This window comes from Chiloscyllium punctatum, chromosome 3 (genome assembly GCF_047496795.1).
Source record: "Chiloscyllium punctatum isolate Juve2018m chromosome 3, sChiPun1.3, whole genome shotgun sequence".
In the NCBI taxonomy this organism is placed as follows: domain Eukaryota; kingdom Metazoa; phylum Chordata; class Chondrichthyes; order Orectolobiformes; family Hemiscylliidae; genus Chiloscyllium; species Chiloscyllium punctatum.
The window spans coordinates 60,129,737-60,146,972 of record NC_092741.1 but is presented as its reverse complement, the minus strand read 5'-3'; the positions used below and the strand labels follow the sequence as shown (position 1 = coordinate 60,146,972).

General features: G+C 40.3%; 1 long non-coding RNA gene across 1 annotated transcript in view; it reads left to right on the top strand.

Moving 5' to 3' along the window:
* Positions 1-10,093, top strand: part of LOC140454692 (uncharacterized) — a 138,665-nt gene extending 128,572 nt beyond the window's left edge. The window contains exon 3 of the long non-coding RNA XR_011952743.1: positions 9,878-10,093. This is a non-coding gene — a long non-coding RNA (uncharacterized lncRNA). The remainder of the gene's footprint in view (positions 1-9,877) is intronic.
* Positions 10,094-17,236: the final 7,143 nt, after the last annotated feature.

Below are 17,236 nucleotides of genomic sequence, written 5' to 3'. Positions count from 1 at the left end.
TCCTTTCAGATTTCCAGCATGCACAGTCCTTTTTTTTAATTCATATGATGACTTGTACCTATTGCTGTCAGACAATAAACCACTTTATGGGGAGGTGATAGCCTCATGATATCATCATTAAATGATTATTAAGCCAGAGATCCAGGTAATGCTCTGGGGGCCAAGGTTCAAATTACAACATGGCAGATCATGGAATTAAATCCAATAAATACAAAATCTGGAATTCAGAGTCTAATGATAAAAATGTTGACCACTGTCAATTGTCATGAAAACTCGATCTGGTTCATTCATGTAATAGAGTTATATAACACAGAAACAGACCCTTCTGTCCAACGATGATCACACCAACCATAATCCCAAACTAAATTAGTCCCACTTGCCTGTGCTTGGTCCACGTCCCTCCAAACATTTCTTATTCATGTATGCATCCAAATGCCTTTTAATCATTTTACTGTACCCACATCCATTATTTCCTCTGGAAGTTCATTCCACACATGAACCACCCTCTGTGTAAAAAAAAATGCCACTCATGTCTTTTTAAAATTGTTCTCCTCTCACCTTAAAAATATGCCCCCTAGTCTTGAATCCCCCACTCTAGGGAAAAGACCCCTGTCATTCATCTTATCTATACCCTCATATCTTTGTAAACCTCTGTAAGGTCACCCCTTAACCTCCTAGACTCCAGTGAAAAATGTTCCAGCCTATCCAGCCTCTCTTTATTACTCAAACCCCCCATTTCCAGCGTCATCCTGGTAAATCTCTTCTGAACGCTGTTTAGCTTAATAGTATTGTTTGTATAACTGGGTGACCAGAACTGGACTCAGTACTCCAGAACAGGCCTCACCAATGTCCTGTACAATATAATGTCACAACTCCTACACTCAAAGGTCTGAGTATGAAGGTAAGTGTGCTAAACATTTTCTTAACCATCCCATCTATATGTGACTCAAACTTGAACCCCTAAGTCTCTCTATTTTACAGCATTACCTGTGTCTCTACATTTAATTGCATAAGCCCTACCCACCTTCCTTTTCACCAAAATGCAACACCTCATATTTATCCAGATTAAACTCCATCTGCCACTCTTCAGCCCATTGACCCAATTAGAGTCATTGAGTCATAGAGATGGAAACAGACCCTTCGGTCCATCCCATCCATGCCAACCAGATATCCCAACCCAATCCAGTCCCACCTGCCAGCACCCAGCCCATATCCCTCCAAACCCTTCCTACTCATATACCCATCCAAATGCCTCTTAAATGTTGCAATTGTACCAGCCTCCACCACTTCCTCTGGCAGCTCATTCCATTCACGCACTACCCTCTGCGTGAAAATATTGCCCCATAGGTCTCTTTTATATCTTTCCCCTCTCACCCTAAACATCTGCCCTCTAGTTGTGGACTCCCTGACCCCAGGGAAAAGACTTTGTCTACTTACTCTAACCATACCCCTCATAATTGTGTAAACCTCTATAAGGTCACCCCTCAGCCTCCGATGCTCCAGGGAAAAACAGCCCCAGCCTGTTCAGTCTCTCCCTGTAGCTCAAATCCTCCAATCCTGGCAACAGCCTTGTAAATCTTTTCTGGACAGTTTCAAGCTTCACAACATCTTTCCGATAGGAAGGAGACCAGAATTGCATGCAATATTCCAATTGTTTTTCAGACTGGAGGCCTGTGATCAGTGGAGTGCCACAAGGATCGGTGCTGGGCTCTCTACTTTTTTGTCATTTACATATATGATTTGGATGCGAGCATAAGAGGTATAGTTAGTAAGTTTGCAGATGACATCAAAATTGGAGGTGTAGTGGACAGCAAAGAGGGTTACCTCAGATTTCAACAGGATCTTGACCAGATGGGTCAATGGACTGAGAAGTGGCAGATGGAGTTTAATTCAGATAAATGCGTGGTGCTGCATTTTGGGAAACCAAACCTTAGCAGGTCTTTTACTCTTAACGGTAAGGTCCTAGGAAGTGTTGCTGAACAAAGAGACCTTAATCAAGATCTCTTTGTAATCTTAGGTAGCTTCCTTCACTGTTCATTGTTCCATCAATTTTGGTGTAATCTGCAAATTTCCTAACCATATCTTCTATATTCTCATCTAAGTCATTTATATAAAAGGCATACAAAAGTGGATCCAGCCCCAATCCCTGTGGAACACCATTGGTCACAGGACACTTATGTCCACCACCATTTGCTGTCTCCTGCCATCAAGCCAATAATGTATTGGATTGGCAAGCTCACCCTGAATCCCATGTGATCTAATTTTGCTAATTAGTATACCATGCCAAACTTTGTCGAGTAAACAATGTCTACCACTCGGCCCTCGTCAATTTTTAAAATTACTTTCTTGAAAAAACTCAATCAAGTTTGTGAGACAATTTCATTCATACAAAGCCATGCTGACTATCCCAAAATATTCCTTGCCTTCCAAATGCATATAAATCCTGTCTTTCAGAATCACGTCTAACAACTTACGCACCACTGAAGTCAGAGTCACAGGTCTGTAGTTCCCAGGCTTCTCCTTACAACCTTACTTAAACAAAGGCACAGCATTAGCCACTGTCCAGTCATCTGGCACCTCACCTGTAGTTATAGTTGATACAAATATTTCTGCAAGGGCCCCCGCAATTTCCTCCCTCACTTCCCACAACACCTTAGGATACATTAAATCAGGTCCCCGAGATTTATCCACCTTTAAATGTTCTCAGTCTCCCCTTTAACAATATGCTTCAAACATTTTGAGATGTCCTTACTTTGAAATAAATGCAGTTTAATCCTTCAGAATTACTTCATTCTCTGACTTGCTCTAATCTGTCTTTAATTAAATTGGTCTTTTCAGAGTCATCTTCATCTATCTTTCTATTTACTGTTACTCAGGATCCCTCCACTTTCCCCCTCCCAACCTCCCTAATAGTTTCCAGTTTCCCTCAAAAGATTTAGCAAATTTATCTGCTGGGATATTGGTCCCTTTCCAGTACAGGTGAAACCCATTCCTTTCAAACTGTCTTTTCAGTCCCAGAAGAGATCCCAATGATCCAAGAACCTGAATCCCTAAGAATCACACCACCTCCTCAGCCATTGATTTATTTCCTTTATCCTTTTGCTCATTCAAGCTCGACACCAGGAGTAAACCAGAGATTATTACTTTTGAGCTTCTGCTTTCTAATCTTCGGCCTAACCTCTTATATTCTCTCTGGAAAGCCTTATTTTTTTTCCATATGTCATTCCTACTAACGTGTATAATAACTTCTGGTTTTTCACTCTCCCCTTTAACAATATATTTCAAATTTTTTGAGATGAATTTAATCCTTGCACCAGGAAAGCAACATTCTATCCTAGATTCGCACTCATTGCCACAGAATCTCCTGTCGGTGCCCTTGACAGGAGAGTCCCCATTGACAATTATTCTTTTAAATTTTGACAAACCCTGCTTTACATCGGATTTATTCATCATGCCCAAGATCTGACTGCCTCTTCTATTTTCCTCTGAGAGACTATCCTTTCAAACAGCAACCAAAAACGGAGTGTCTGTTTGAAGAGGAATAGCCACGGGAGACTTCTGAACTACCTACTTACCTTTGCTGACAGTCACCCATCTTTCTGACTAGTCCTGCTGTGTAACCACTTCTCTAAATCTACTCACCACCTAGCTCTGTGTCTCTTGTATGCCTTCAATGACATTAAGCCTAAAAAGAAATAGCTTTCAAATAGCCCCTTATACATAAAATAATCTACATTTCCTTACCCAAAGAATTAATGTTATGCATGCAGAAAATACAAAATAAAGAAAATCAAACATACAAATCTAAAATAAAATCCCCACTTAGCTGAACAATTGCAATTTTAAAAAAAACTCAAGTGGTCCGGCAAACACCTTTCAGTCTTCTGATTGAAAAAAGACTCGCATCAGAGCTGTCCACGTGTAGGCCGCTCCAAAAGCTCCATAAACACAACTCTATTTTAAAACAACTGTCCTCTGCAATTCAAAAACCATCTGTCCTTCTACGTTTATATTTAAGAGGGTAGAAATGAGACTGGGGTGCACCATCACAATGGATAACAACACACTGATGCGGTTTTTATAAGTTTCCTTTTCAGCGAGTAAGCTGCAATTTGTAAGGTCTTTGTAATTTTCCATTGACCATTAAATTTTGGGTTTTCTTTTGACTATGCAACATTCCTATGCAACCAGATCCCAGACCACCGGTAGTGTTTACCACCTAGAGGACTGCATGATGTGGTCATGTAGTTTGTAATAGTCCCTGCTTACTTCATAAAGGGGCTGTTCTGAAATCCTAGGTTGCACTTGTACTCCATCTTCAGATACCCAGTGCAGAGAGGGGAAGGCAGATTGGAAGACATCCTTGCAGTCTTCTCCTGGGCCTGGCCATGGTAGCCATTATAAAGCACAGGCAGCAGGTTGTGGAAAGCATCATTACATCCGAACTCTCACCTCTTTTTTGTGGTCATGTCTGTATCTGAGATGGAGCATGCCGTGTCCATCACAAACTTAAGGCCTCACATGACTGGTAGTTACTGTGGGGTCTGGGGCATGCAACAAAATGCTAGCTTGACCTCTGTCCTTCAAATGTCATTTATTGCTTCCAGAAACCCATCTCCATATCCCTTCAGGCTCATGTCTTTGCTCAGGCTGACGTTTTGTTAAAGATCAGCATTGATAACCTACCATGAGTGAAGCTTATCATATAACAAACCTCACACATTTATTGTGGCATTAAATACTCCACTGTCAAAATATCTAAAATAAACGATTGGATAACACAATCTAGATGTCATTTATGCTAAGTATTATTGAGTAATAATTAAAAACAAGAGCTAAAGATAGTAACATGTACCCTTGAACTGTCCCTGGATAAACTTTTTTTACAATATTCTTAAACCTTAAGCTACATGAAGAAAACATCCCTCATCGGAATTACATTATATAACGATAGCACTGTACTAATTTCAGTCAAAAGAGAGCCGTTTCTACCTTCTTGTCAGCTTCTGAATTCCAGTTTAATTTGTTCTTTTATTGACCCTCTTGTTAAACAGATCTGTTCATAATCCCTAGTTGAATGTCTTAATGTTCACCAGCACATGTTAATAGTACACAAAGAAATGATCAAAGAGACTGGGAACTCATTATTTGGGAATAAAAAAGTCAGGGCAGAATTTAACATTCCCATGCTCAAAGACTAACAGGCAGGGGTGGATCCCATAAAATTTTCGAAATGTTCTTCTCACTGATTTCCTCTCTACCCCAAACTCTCTACAATTTTACAGTGGCAGGGGCAATGGCTAAGTCAGCCCATGTACCCTTGCCCCAGTTGAGGACCTTAAGGAACCAAATAATGACTAATAAAAGACTGTTTCCCAGCCACAGTGTTTGAGCTGGTGAGTGAAGTTCAGCAACTGGGGAGCCTTTCTCAGCCAGGAAGGGTAGAAAGTAAGTGCACCTCCATCAAGACCTTTCTTTCAACATCATGGAGGCTGTAAGGATTGGTGCAGTGGATTTTGCAGTATGCAATGTCTGTCCCAAGGGGTGCATTCTTTCCCTAGCTTTTCCATTAACAGGGAGCCTCTGCCTTGTAGTGAAAATGGCAGAAGGAATTGGGAATTACAATTCCTGCCCTGAGCTGACATTTCCCAATTTCCCAATTTCAAGGGGCTGTGATTGAGGGTCGCTCAGAGTTATCACTTGTATTTCACAGGGGCAGCTAGCTACTGAAGTGGCTAGCCGAGTCCATTCAAATCTAATATTAGGGTCCCTAGAATGTGAAACCTGGAGTGTGGAGATTAGCTAAAGTCACTTCGGGTCTGTTCTTTGTGTTTGTTTTATTCATTCATGGGGTTTGGGCCTCACTGGCTCGGCCATCATTTATTGCCCATCCCTAGTTGCCTTACAAAAGTGGTCTGATCTGTTTTTTGGAACTGTTGCAGTCCATTTGGTGTAGGTAGACCCGTAATGTTGTTACACAGGGATTACCAGGACTTTGACCCAGTGACACTGAAGGAACAGCAATATACTTCCATGTTAGGTTGGTGAGTGGCTAGAGGAAAACTTGCAAAGAGTGTGTTCCCAGGTATCTGCTGCACTTATCTTTCTAGATGGACATGGTTGTGCGTTTGGAAGGTGTTATCTAAGGAACCCTGATGAAATTTTGCAATGCATCTTGTATATAGTATATATTGCTCCTATTGAGTGTTGGTAGCAGATGGAGTGAATGTTTGTAGATGTGGTGCCAATCATGTGGACTGCTTTGTTCTGAATGGTATCAAGCCTCTTGAGTATTGTTGGGACTGCAACCATCCAGTATTCCATTACAGTTCTGACTTGTAGATGGTGGACAAGCTTTTGGGAGTCAGGCAGTGAATTACTGTCAGCAAGATTCTTAACCTCCAACCTGCTCTTGTAGCCACAGTATTTATATGGCTAGTATAGTTTAGTTTCTGGTTAATGGTGACTCCCAGATGTTGATATTGGGATATTCAATGTTGGTGATGCCATCGAATGTCAAGGGGTGATGATTAGACACACTCATTGGAAATACTGGATTAGTGGTGCTGGAAGAGCACAGCAGTTCAGGCAGCATCCAACGAGCAGCGAAATTGACGTTTCGGGCAAAAGCTGATTCCTGATGAAGGGCTTTTGCCCGAAACATCGATTTCGCTGCTCGTTGGATGCTGCCTGGACTGCTATGCTCTTCCAGCACCACTAATCCAGTATTTGCTTTCCAGCATCTGCAGTCATTGTTTTTACCACACTCATTGGAAATGCTCATTGCATGGCATTTGTGTGGCAGAAATGTTCCTTGCTAGTTATCAGCCTAAATTTAGACATTACCCAGTTCTTTTTACCATGGACTGCTTCAGTATGTATGGAGTTGTGAATAGTGCTATGTAGTGTGTAATAATCAGCGAACATCTCTATTTCTGATGTTGTGATGGAGGGAAGGTCATTGACAAAGTAGCTGAAGATGGTTAAACCCAGGACACCAACCTGAGGAACTCCTGCAGAGATACCCTGGAGCTGAGATGACTGACCTCCATCAATCAGAATCATCTTCCTTTGTGCCAGGTATGACTCCAACCAGAAGAAAGCTTTCCCCAGTTCATATTGACTCCAGTTTTGCAAGGGCTCACACTTGGTCAAATATGGCCTTGATTCAATTGCAGCTATTCTTACCTCACATCCAGAAATCAACTATTTTGTCCATATTTGAATCATGGCTGTAATGAGGTCAGGAGCTGAGTGGCCCTGGCAGAATAAAGCAACATAAAAGCAGGATTAGGCCATTCAAACCTTGAGCCTGTCTGACATTCAGTGAGATCATGGCTAATTCTGAGGCCTAACTTCATGTACCTGTTTAGCCCATATTTCTTTAATACATTTGCTTAACAACATTTATCGATCTCAAATTTAAAATTAACTGAGTTCAAAATCTCTCCCATCCTTTGTGTGTAGATGTGCTTCCTAACATCTCTCCTGAGCAGTCATGCCTTAATTTTTTTAGACTATTTCCCTAATTCTAGAATCTCCAACCAGTGGAAATAGTTCATCTTTGCCCTGTCTTTTCTGGTTATCATTTTGAAGAATTTGACCAAATTACCCCTAAGCTTCTAATTTCTAGATAAAACAGGCCTAATTTGTATAATCTCTCTTTATAACTTAACCCCTGGAGTACAGGAATCATTCTTTTAAACCCAGATTGTACTCCCTCCAAGGTTAAAACATTCTGACTAATGTGTGATGCCTAGATCGGCTCACAGTACTCCAAGTGGGGACTAACTAGGGTTTTGTATTGCTATATACTATAACTCCTGCATCCTTACACTCCAGTCCTTTAGATATAAACCCAAATTGTGCATCAGTGAGCAATTTATTGCTGAGCAAGTATTGTTTGATAGCACTGTTGATGATATCTTCCATTATATTACTGATGATCAAGAGCAGACTGATGAGCTGGTATATGGTCAGGATGGATTTGTACTCCTTTTTGCGTATAATACACAGTAGAGCAATTTTCCACATGACTGGATAGATGCCAGTGCTGTTGCTGTAAAATCAGAGTGGTAAAATCAGGTATGCTTTGTGATTGTTACCTGTGGAAACGATTTGTATAAAAAGGTATGTAATCTATTTTGAACTGCCCAATTTGTCAAGTCCTATCAGGATGAGTCAATGTGTTAAGACTGTCAAGACCAGTCAAAAAGTGTATTTTTATGAATCACAGATTTTTTTCTCAATTGAATGTCAGCTACCCTATCGAAATTTAAGTAACAGGACTTTATCTTTGCTCTTATGAGTATGGGTATTAGTGGATACAAAATGAGTTGTCATAGAAGCTGTAGGAGGATAATATTGTCAGTGGGTAGGATGATGCTGCAAGCTACTCTCTTTCCTTCATTGGATTCAATAGCCTATTTACTTCACAGTGGTAAATGGCTACCACTCATGAGGCTTAACAAGAAGAGACTCGTGCAATAAACCAAATATTATTCAGACATCATAGCTTGTTAAGGTGAAGTTACATCTGCAAAACCAACATTGGCACGAATATTGTGATAAGTCCTCTGACTTTGTGTTTACTTTTCACAGAATCATAGATGTTCTGTCTTATCCCCATTCAAACCTGTGTGATGTCATCAGATTGCATGGAGCTTCATGCAATCTTTAGCATCATATAATAGATGCAAGTAGTCAATACATTTGTGTGGGTTTATGAAATAAATGATTAGAGTGGCATAGATTGGTGCAAGCAATATGAGAGCCCCTGGAGGATCATAGAGGGTATCAGATTGCAGGGGTGGGGAATGGAGAGCATGTGGGTGAAATGGGCAATAATAAAAGTGTGAGGGTCGAAGGCTGAAGGAATATTTCATGTTTCATTTTAATTTTTGACGACACACTTGGAGCCCCTGAGGAAATCTTTCTGCCCAGTCACCCATAGGAACTGATAGTGTCAGTTCTTCATGGGTTGCTTCGCTCACTCCCAATGATTTCCGCTTCCAGCCCGACTCCCAATACGTTCTGTTTCCATCGCAACCCCCAATTAATCATGCTTTCAGCTCCCAATCGATCCCATTCCCAGCCTAATTCCCAATCCATGCCACCTCCATCCCAACTCCCAATCCATCCCATTTTCAGCCCAACTAGCAATTCATGTCATCTCCAAGCCGACTTCCACCAAGGACTGAAACTAGGGGATGTGGGTGGCTAGTTGTAAAAGTTGCATTCAGGGAGCCAGGCATTCCCCTGTCCCTCACACCCAAACCGAGATCAAAAATCAGGGCCCAGTTCATAGACTCTGGGCACTCTCTTTAGTCCCAGTCTTGACAATTGCATCTTCTGGCACTGCTGAACCTAGAGAGTTGTCAGCCAATTAGATTATCCAGCTCTGAGGCAGGAGTTTGCCCGAAGTGAGGAGTGGAAGCCCCATCTCCAGTCAAAACATATCTGTGGGGCAGCCAGTATCAGCAGACGCGCATTCTCCACCGACTCGTCAGCAGGCAGGCCAGGACACTCAACCATTTAAAACATCTTGATCCAAATTGCAAAACACCAGCACTCAATGAGCAAGTATGTTTGATTGTAATATGTTCCTATTCTTCATATACCTTCTGTGTGTAATAGAGGGCCATCTATGGAGGACTGAGCTTTGAATAAATGTGCACAATTCTCCTAGGTTTCTGTTATCTGCTATTTCATGTTCAATGTGAGATGAGGGAATTAGCGTCTCGCCATAATTTGTTATTAATGTCTCTTTTTTTTAAAAGTACAGTTGTAGTTTTAACATACTGACTGAAACTTATGCCAAGTTTCTCAAGACCTTTTTAAGCAGATGTGATTTGGGGATTTTTGCTTTTCTTTACAGACTGATTGAGGCTGCAGAAGGAATGTGCAAAGGGAATGAAATGGACAAGAAACAATCTGGAAGTACGAATCCATTGATCCTGCTCAAAGCATAATGTGGTTCAGGCACAAGGCCACAGTACTTAAGTATTCATTCCATTGCCTTTGTAGCTTTCATTAAGAATATGGAATCAATGAATTGGAGGGGATATTTTTCAATATCTTTCACAGCATTAAAAGTTACCCCTGTTACCCCCTTTGTTATCTGGATTTATTTCCAACTATAGGACTGGAGATAAAAGTGAGTACAGAAACTAAAAGGATTCCTCTTCATGGCAGGCAAAAGGGAAGACTGCAAATGCTGGAGTTCAGAATCAAGACTAAAGTAGTGCTGGAAAAGCACAGCAGGTCAGGCAACATCCAAGGAGCAGGAAAATCAACGCTTTGGGCAAAAGCCCTTCATCAGGAATATTTTCATGGCAGTCACTCATTTTAAATGTATCTGACGTGATGGTACATTTGTTATTTGCAGAAGTAGCATTAGCTTTGGGCAATAGTGCGAAAAACCAGACTACAGACATCGATGTTTTAACTGTGATCCAGAACTCTTAGGAAGTGTACAAAAAACAAAATTGCACAATGGGCACAATTTTCCATCCTTTAAAATCTATGGGTGGTAAATCATGGTGTATATTCTTGTGATCTGGAAGTTGTCCTCCCTGCAATTGTCACTTCCAATTTGAAGTGCCAGTCAATACCTCCAATTGTAAATCATAGATCACTGCATTTTATAACAATGTTATGCTTTATAGAACTACACTACAGCCTTATGAAGAGTTAGCCAGGTAGAATACCTGTTTGTCGATGTTCTAGTTTCCCATATTCCTCCAGGTCCTGAATAAGGATTTCAATATGCTGCTCACACAAATTTGGGCATTATCACTATCTGATGAACAACCATACATTATACTTTTGGTCTATGACAATGTCTCCATGTCCTATTCTACCACTCCATTTCGCCTTCAGTCCTAGTTTTAGTACTGACTGAATTAATGTATCACCGGATTTGCTTTCAGAGCCTGAATTACCAAAGACATGTGGAGCACTTCTTCTGTATCATCCCCTTCCTTAAAGAAAGTTTTGGCTACTCCCACATCCATTTGTGCTATTTCTCTAAGCTCCATGGAAAACAATTGTTCCTGTAATGATCCACCTCTTTAAGAACAAATTATAGTCAAATCCCTGTATTTTAAATCTTCATAATGAGAAACTAATAATGGAGATTAACAGAAGCAAACATCCACTAAGTGTTGGGGTACAATGCTTATCACAACATCTAGCCACTGAACTTGCAAATTTTCACCAGCTAACTGACATTTTATTTAAATCTCTCTCCTTATTCTCCCTGCCAATGAAGACCCTGCTTTCTACTGGATATGCTTCCAAGGGACTGCCAGCCATCACTACTGTAAATAAATAAATAACTTCTCAAATGCAAGCGTTTAGAAGAATATTTGAACATTGGGACGAAGTTTGCATTCTCTGAACTTTGACCACATGTGGGTACCCATGTTCATTAGAAACCCATCCATGTTAGCTCTCCTTTCCTGATTCCTAAAGCCATTAATCTGGGCAGGATAAACATCTCTATTTCTGGGGAGTTTCCACAGAGCGATTTCAGAACAAAGAAGTCATATTATACGCCTCACCACATAACCTTGCCTCCCTCGTGTGCTCTTGACCGTGTTCTCATCATGACAGTTGCTAGGTAGTTTGGATCCTCTTTGTTGGAATCTTGAAGGTTTATTCATGAATTGATTTTATTATAAGAACATAAGAAATAGGAGAAAGACTAAACCATTCAGCCATTCAAACTTACTCTGCCAGCCAATAAGATCATGGCTGATCTGACATGGCCTTAACATTACTTTTCTATCTGTCCCTTTTAACGTTTAACACTGTTCCGTTTGCATTTGTGCCATTTGGTATAGTGCTGCTATTTTCCTTCTTCTTGCCAACTCTCTCTCCCACCACCAATTCTTGTTGGGCGACAGTAGGTTTTCCCTCTATCTCTCCTCTTTGGAAGAGAAAAAGGGATGCACATTTTGCACACACAGATGACACATGCACCACGATGAAAAAGATTCTGTATTCTGCAACTGACATCTGGACAATAAGAAAATGGATTTCTTATTGTCAAAGAAATGCTGATAATGCCAGGTTCTTCAAGTTGCTATTGCCCTTTTAATACAGCATGAATATACACTTTCCCAACTGCTCATTGATAAATGTCAAAGTAGGAGCTCTACCCATTTCACTGAAAATGGAGTGCAGTCAGTGTCATGAGAAAGCACTGTTCCCAATGAGAATGAAGTTAGTGGGCCATTGCTGCCATGTGTGGCCACAAGAACATCTATCTGTTCTCCTTATGATAGAAACTGTAATTAATATTGCTCCCCCACTCTGTACTTCCACCTTCATCAACTGCCACCTTCTTAGCCTCAGATGCTGCTAAAATCCCTAATTTCTCATATCACATAAAAGAAGCATCTCATCTAGGTAAGCTGCTATAACTTACAACTACATTACTATTTTTCCAGTTATTTCCTCTAGTTTAAATAATATTAAATATTTAGCAGTGACCTTTCCTTAATCCTTATGCTTTAAACACTTAATCTAAACTAAGGACCAGTTTTAACTTTCAAGCCCGGACAGTGGAAATATTCATGTGTTGTTACTGACTATGGTGTTGTGCTGGCATCCAATCCCATTGAATGAGCATATTCTTTCCCTATGATGTCACTCTTGACTACATTCAAAGCATATCCTTCTCATCCAACTCCTGATTTCCTTGAGACCAAAGATAAAGGAAAAGAGCACCACCCTCCCCCTCACCAAACTCCCCCCTCATCAAACACTCCCCTGTTATCAAACTTCATCCTCACCAAACTCCCCTTCTCCCAAACTCCTCCCTCACAAAACACCCCTCTATCATCAAACTTTATCCTCACCAAAGTTTCCCCTTACCAAACTTCCCTTCTCACCAAACACTTCCCTTCTCACCAAACACTGCCCTGTCATCAAACCTCTTTCTCACCAAAGTCTCCCCTCACTAAACTCCCTTTCTCAGCAAAACATTAACCCCCTCATTAAATTCTCATCTCACCTAACTCAGAGCACCAAAGCACTCCGTGACAGGGAACAGCGTTTTATGCAAGAGTCCTTAAAATGTGAGATTCTTGCCTCCTCTCTCACCAATTCAAAAATTTTTTCCATTCTTCGTAAGGATGCCATGAATTGAGCTCTTTTATCCATATTTGGACTTATGCTACAAGGAGATCAATGGCCCTGCTAAAAAAGCTTTGGTTGACCAACTACAACAAGATTGAAAAATCAACATTGAGTTCTGCACTAAAACATGAACAGCATTTCTTCAGCTTTCAGATAGTGTTACTGATATTGAAAATCATATTTTGTCCCTAAAATCAACACCCCATTTATTTATGATTTCCATCCGCTTAAGATCAACATCTGGAACGAACTGCACATTAGCACTTTGGTGAGGTTCACAAATCTAAAAGAGACTGTTAGTCTGTATTCTACCATTATATTATTCCCATGTTTAAGTTAATACTCGAGCTGCTTGATGGGAGATCAGATTGCTAGAATCCATTGTTTGGGCATGACCCATGTATTTTGAGGTTAAAAGCGACAGAAAGACACTCCTGAACACTTTTGAGGTGAGTTGTGCTGAGCACCATATTGGTGAGAATGTTAGCTAAATAAGAAAAGTTAGTAGACCATGACATTAACAAGCATACAGTGTTGATTTGAAGCCAGCCCTTCCATTTTGGAGCTCAGCACAGCAACCAAAGCAATCTCTGAATTACATATAGATTAGTGGGGTTAGCAGCAGAAATGTCTACTGATGTACTTTGTGATTTTCTATCTTTTAGCCTGTCAAATATTGATCATAACAAGCTCGGTTCTTGTAGAGACAGATATCTTGAAGGTTTATTTTTTAAACTCATTCATGGGATGTGAGCTGGGCCAGTAATAATAAGGTAAAAACAATGACTGCAGATGCTGGAAACCAGATTCTGGATTAGTGATGCTGGAAAAGCACAACTGCTGTGCTCTTCCAGCACCACTAATCCAGAAGCCAGTATTTATTCTCCATCCCTAGTTGTCCTGACTGAACAATAAATGCTGGTTTAGCCAGTGGCACCCACATCCCACAAATTAATAAAAGAAACTTCAAGACATCTGTCTCAATTTGCAAACACTACTTGCTTACATGGCTACAAAATCATAGGCTTAACACACAGTCTGGTTCTGTGCTCACTGATGTTACATGACATATAGCTTACAGACTAAACACACTGCACTGACCCCATTACATAAAGACAGTGATCTAAGGTGAGATGAATACCTTCTCTACTGGGATGTCACAAGTTGTGATGTCATGTAATTGTCCTAGAGGTACCCAAGTATCTGGTCTGCAAGTTATGCCATAATACCAACATCTCCCTTTTCTCTTTAAAGAATGGGAATTCTTTTTCCAATAAACACCTACAAGGGTGCATAAAGATAGATTATCTCTGTTCATTCAGATAACTCCTTGGTGGATATGTGACCTGACCAGGTCTGGACTTTATACAAGTAACACAATTTGGTAGTGTAGCTTCACTCTGTTGTATCACAGTTCGATATGTACCAGAGCAGTAGTCATGGTGCCTTTAGTCAGATGAAGTCCACTGTTCCTAGGTGTATTTGAGCCACTATAGCAAACCAAAAGATGAATAACCCATGCTGTTTGCTGATGGCATGACTGATGATTGTAGTGCACAATGTACATTGATACACACAATGAAAACAATGTTTCTACACAAAATGTGATGACTTTTTGGGACAATGATTCCATTACATGCATAGTGCTGGACAAGCCCTAAAATACATTGAAGAGCAGGTCTCAGGATTCATCATGGTTGGCTGAGTGCTGCACATCATGAGGGCATAGCTCTGGCCAACAGCTAAAGAGGGATGAGTGGAAGAGAAAAGTCATGGAGTCATGGCGTCATCTAGCACAGAAACAGACTCTTTGGCCCAACCTGTCCATCCTGATCACATTTTCTAAACTAAACTAATCCCATTTGCTTGCGTTTGATCCATATGCCTCGAAACCTTTATTTTCCAGTTATCTGTCCAAATGCTTTTAAATGTTGTAGTTGTACCCCACTCTACTACTTCTTCTGGTAGCTCACTCCATACTCACACTACCCTCTATATGAAAGCGTTGCTCCTCAGATCCCTTTTAAATCTTAGCCTCTCATTTTAAAGTCATGTCATCTAGTTTTAAACTCTCCTGCCCTGGGGAAAAGATGTTGGCTATTCACCTCATCTATGCCCCTCATGATTTTATAAACCTCTACAAGGTCACCACACAGCTGTTTCACTTGAGAGCGTGTCAAGGCTTGGAGGCAAAGAGGTACCAACACAAGTTCAGTGTCCTGTAGGCCCAATAGCACATAATGTTCTAGTAAACAAGCATAGAAGGAAGCACTACAGAATTTAAAATATTAATCAAGACATTTGGCCACAAACTAAATCCAGTTATATAAAGGATAATGTTTAATCAACAATCTCAATGACAGTGAAAATCAATTGATATGTTTTAACAGATTTATATTGACTCACAGGATATTATGGATATGGAGCTGTAAAGGTCAAACACTTAGAGATGAGTTGGCAGTGAATATCAGCAGCAAGAAATTGACAGATTTCCTTTAATCTGAAGAGGACCTTATGTTGGAATAGTAGTGCTCAGCACTAAAACCAGTCTATTCTTTGAGTAGACACTGGGAATTCGTCTGACACAGTCACATGGATAGGTCCCAAGATGGCTGATCAACTTCCTGAAGGCCTGCCAAATGTGAAGAGAATGGACATTAATGCGCTTGACCATAATGAACTGTATAAGGCCTGAATCAAAGCAATGCCACAAACACATTGAGTGCCCAACAAGAGGAGCTGACTGCCATTGATGTGAGTGATGAGGACACTGGATGGCTGAGTAGTGACACTTTCACCATCACAGATACAATGGATAATCCATGGATAATTACTGGAAAATATAAGAAAACTCCAAGAAATAAACAATGAAGAAGAAGAAAACTATCCTAAGTGAGGTCAACATGAATTAGACGAGGTCCCAGACAATCATCTTAAAAGTACAATGGGTTTGAAATAGAATTTCAAATCAACATAAGGGTGGCTGTTCTAATATTGGCAACAGCCTACTATAGTTAAAGTCAAAGAATGTCTGACCTGTGAGCATAAACTGCAAGGTCCGGGAGAATGTTTAATTCACTGATAAACTCAGCTACAAAGGTTGAGATGTCAGAGGGACACTCCACATACTGAAGGATCAGAACTCTCCATGAGCAAAAACAAATTTATGTATATGACTAGGCCTCTCAGACAGAGTGAATTAAGCACTCCAAAAAGAGAATGGAAAAGAATTTTAACAAGAATTTACAAAGTTATTCAAAAGCTTAGGCAAATTAAAACAGCAAGATTACTCTGCCAGGAGGTGCTAAGTCTATTTGTTGCACATTCATAGAAACAGAGAAAATAGGAGCAGGGGTAAGCCATTCATCCCGTCGAGCCATTCAGTATGATCGTGGCTCAACTCAGTATCCTGCTCTCATTTTCTCCCCCATACTTGCTCGTACCTGTTCCCAAAACAAATGGAGAATTGGAATCATGTGTAAATCTCACTCAGTTAAACAAAGGAATGAACAGAGAAATTCATCCAATTTCATCAGTGGACAAGAATGTGGTCTAAGCAAGTTCTTTCCTAAATTAGACTCAAACAGTGAATTTTAGCAAATGTCCCAGATGACAAGCCAAGATTACCAACTACATTCGTTAGTTCATCTGCACCAGAAATAAAGTCATTGAGTCATACAGCATGGAAACAGACCCTTTGGTCCAACCCATCCATTCTAACCTAGTTTCTCAAATTAAAATTAGTCCCACCTGCCTGCATTTAGCCCATTTCCTTCTAGGAGTTTCATATTCATTTAACTATTCCAAATATCTTTCAAACGTTGTAAAATGTTTCAGTGTGCTGACAAGAATTTTGGAAGGAAAATAAGGAACAATTTACTACATGAATGATATCCTAGTGCATGGTCAAAAAAAAAGGAACATGGTCGTAACACTAGAGAAATGTTAAGGGCACTACAGGACACATGCCTTACGCTAAATTTGAAAAGTCAAACAACAGGAATATCTATTTGGGATTATAATCCTGGAATAAAATATTTCTGGGGAACTAAACAGGACAAGAGAATAAGAGATTCTGCAATTTCCCACA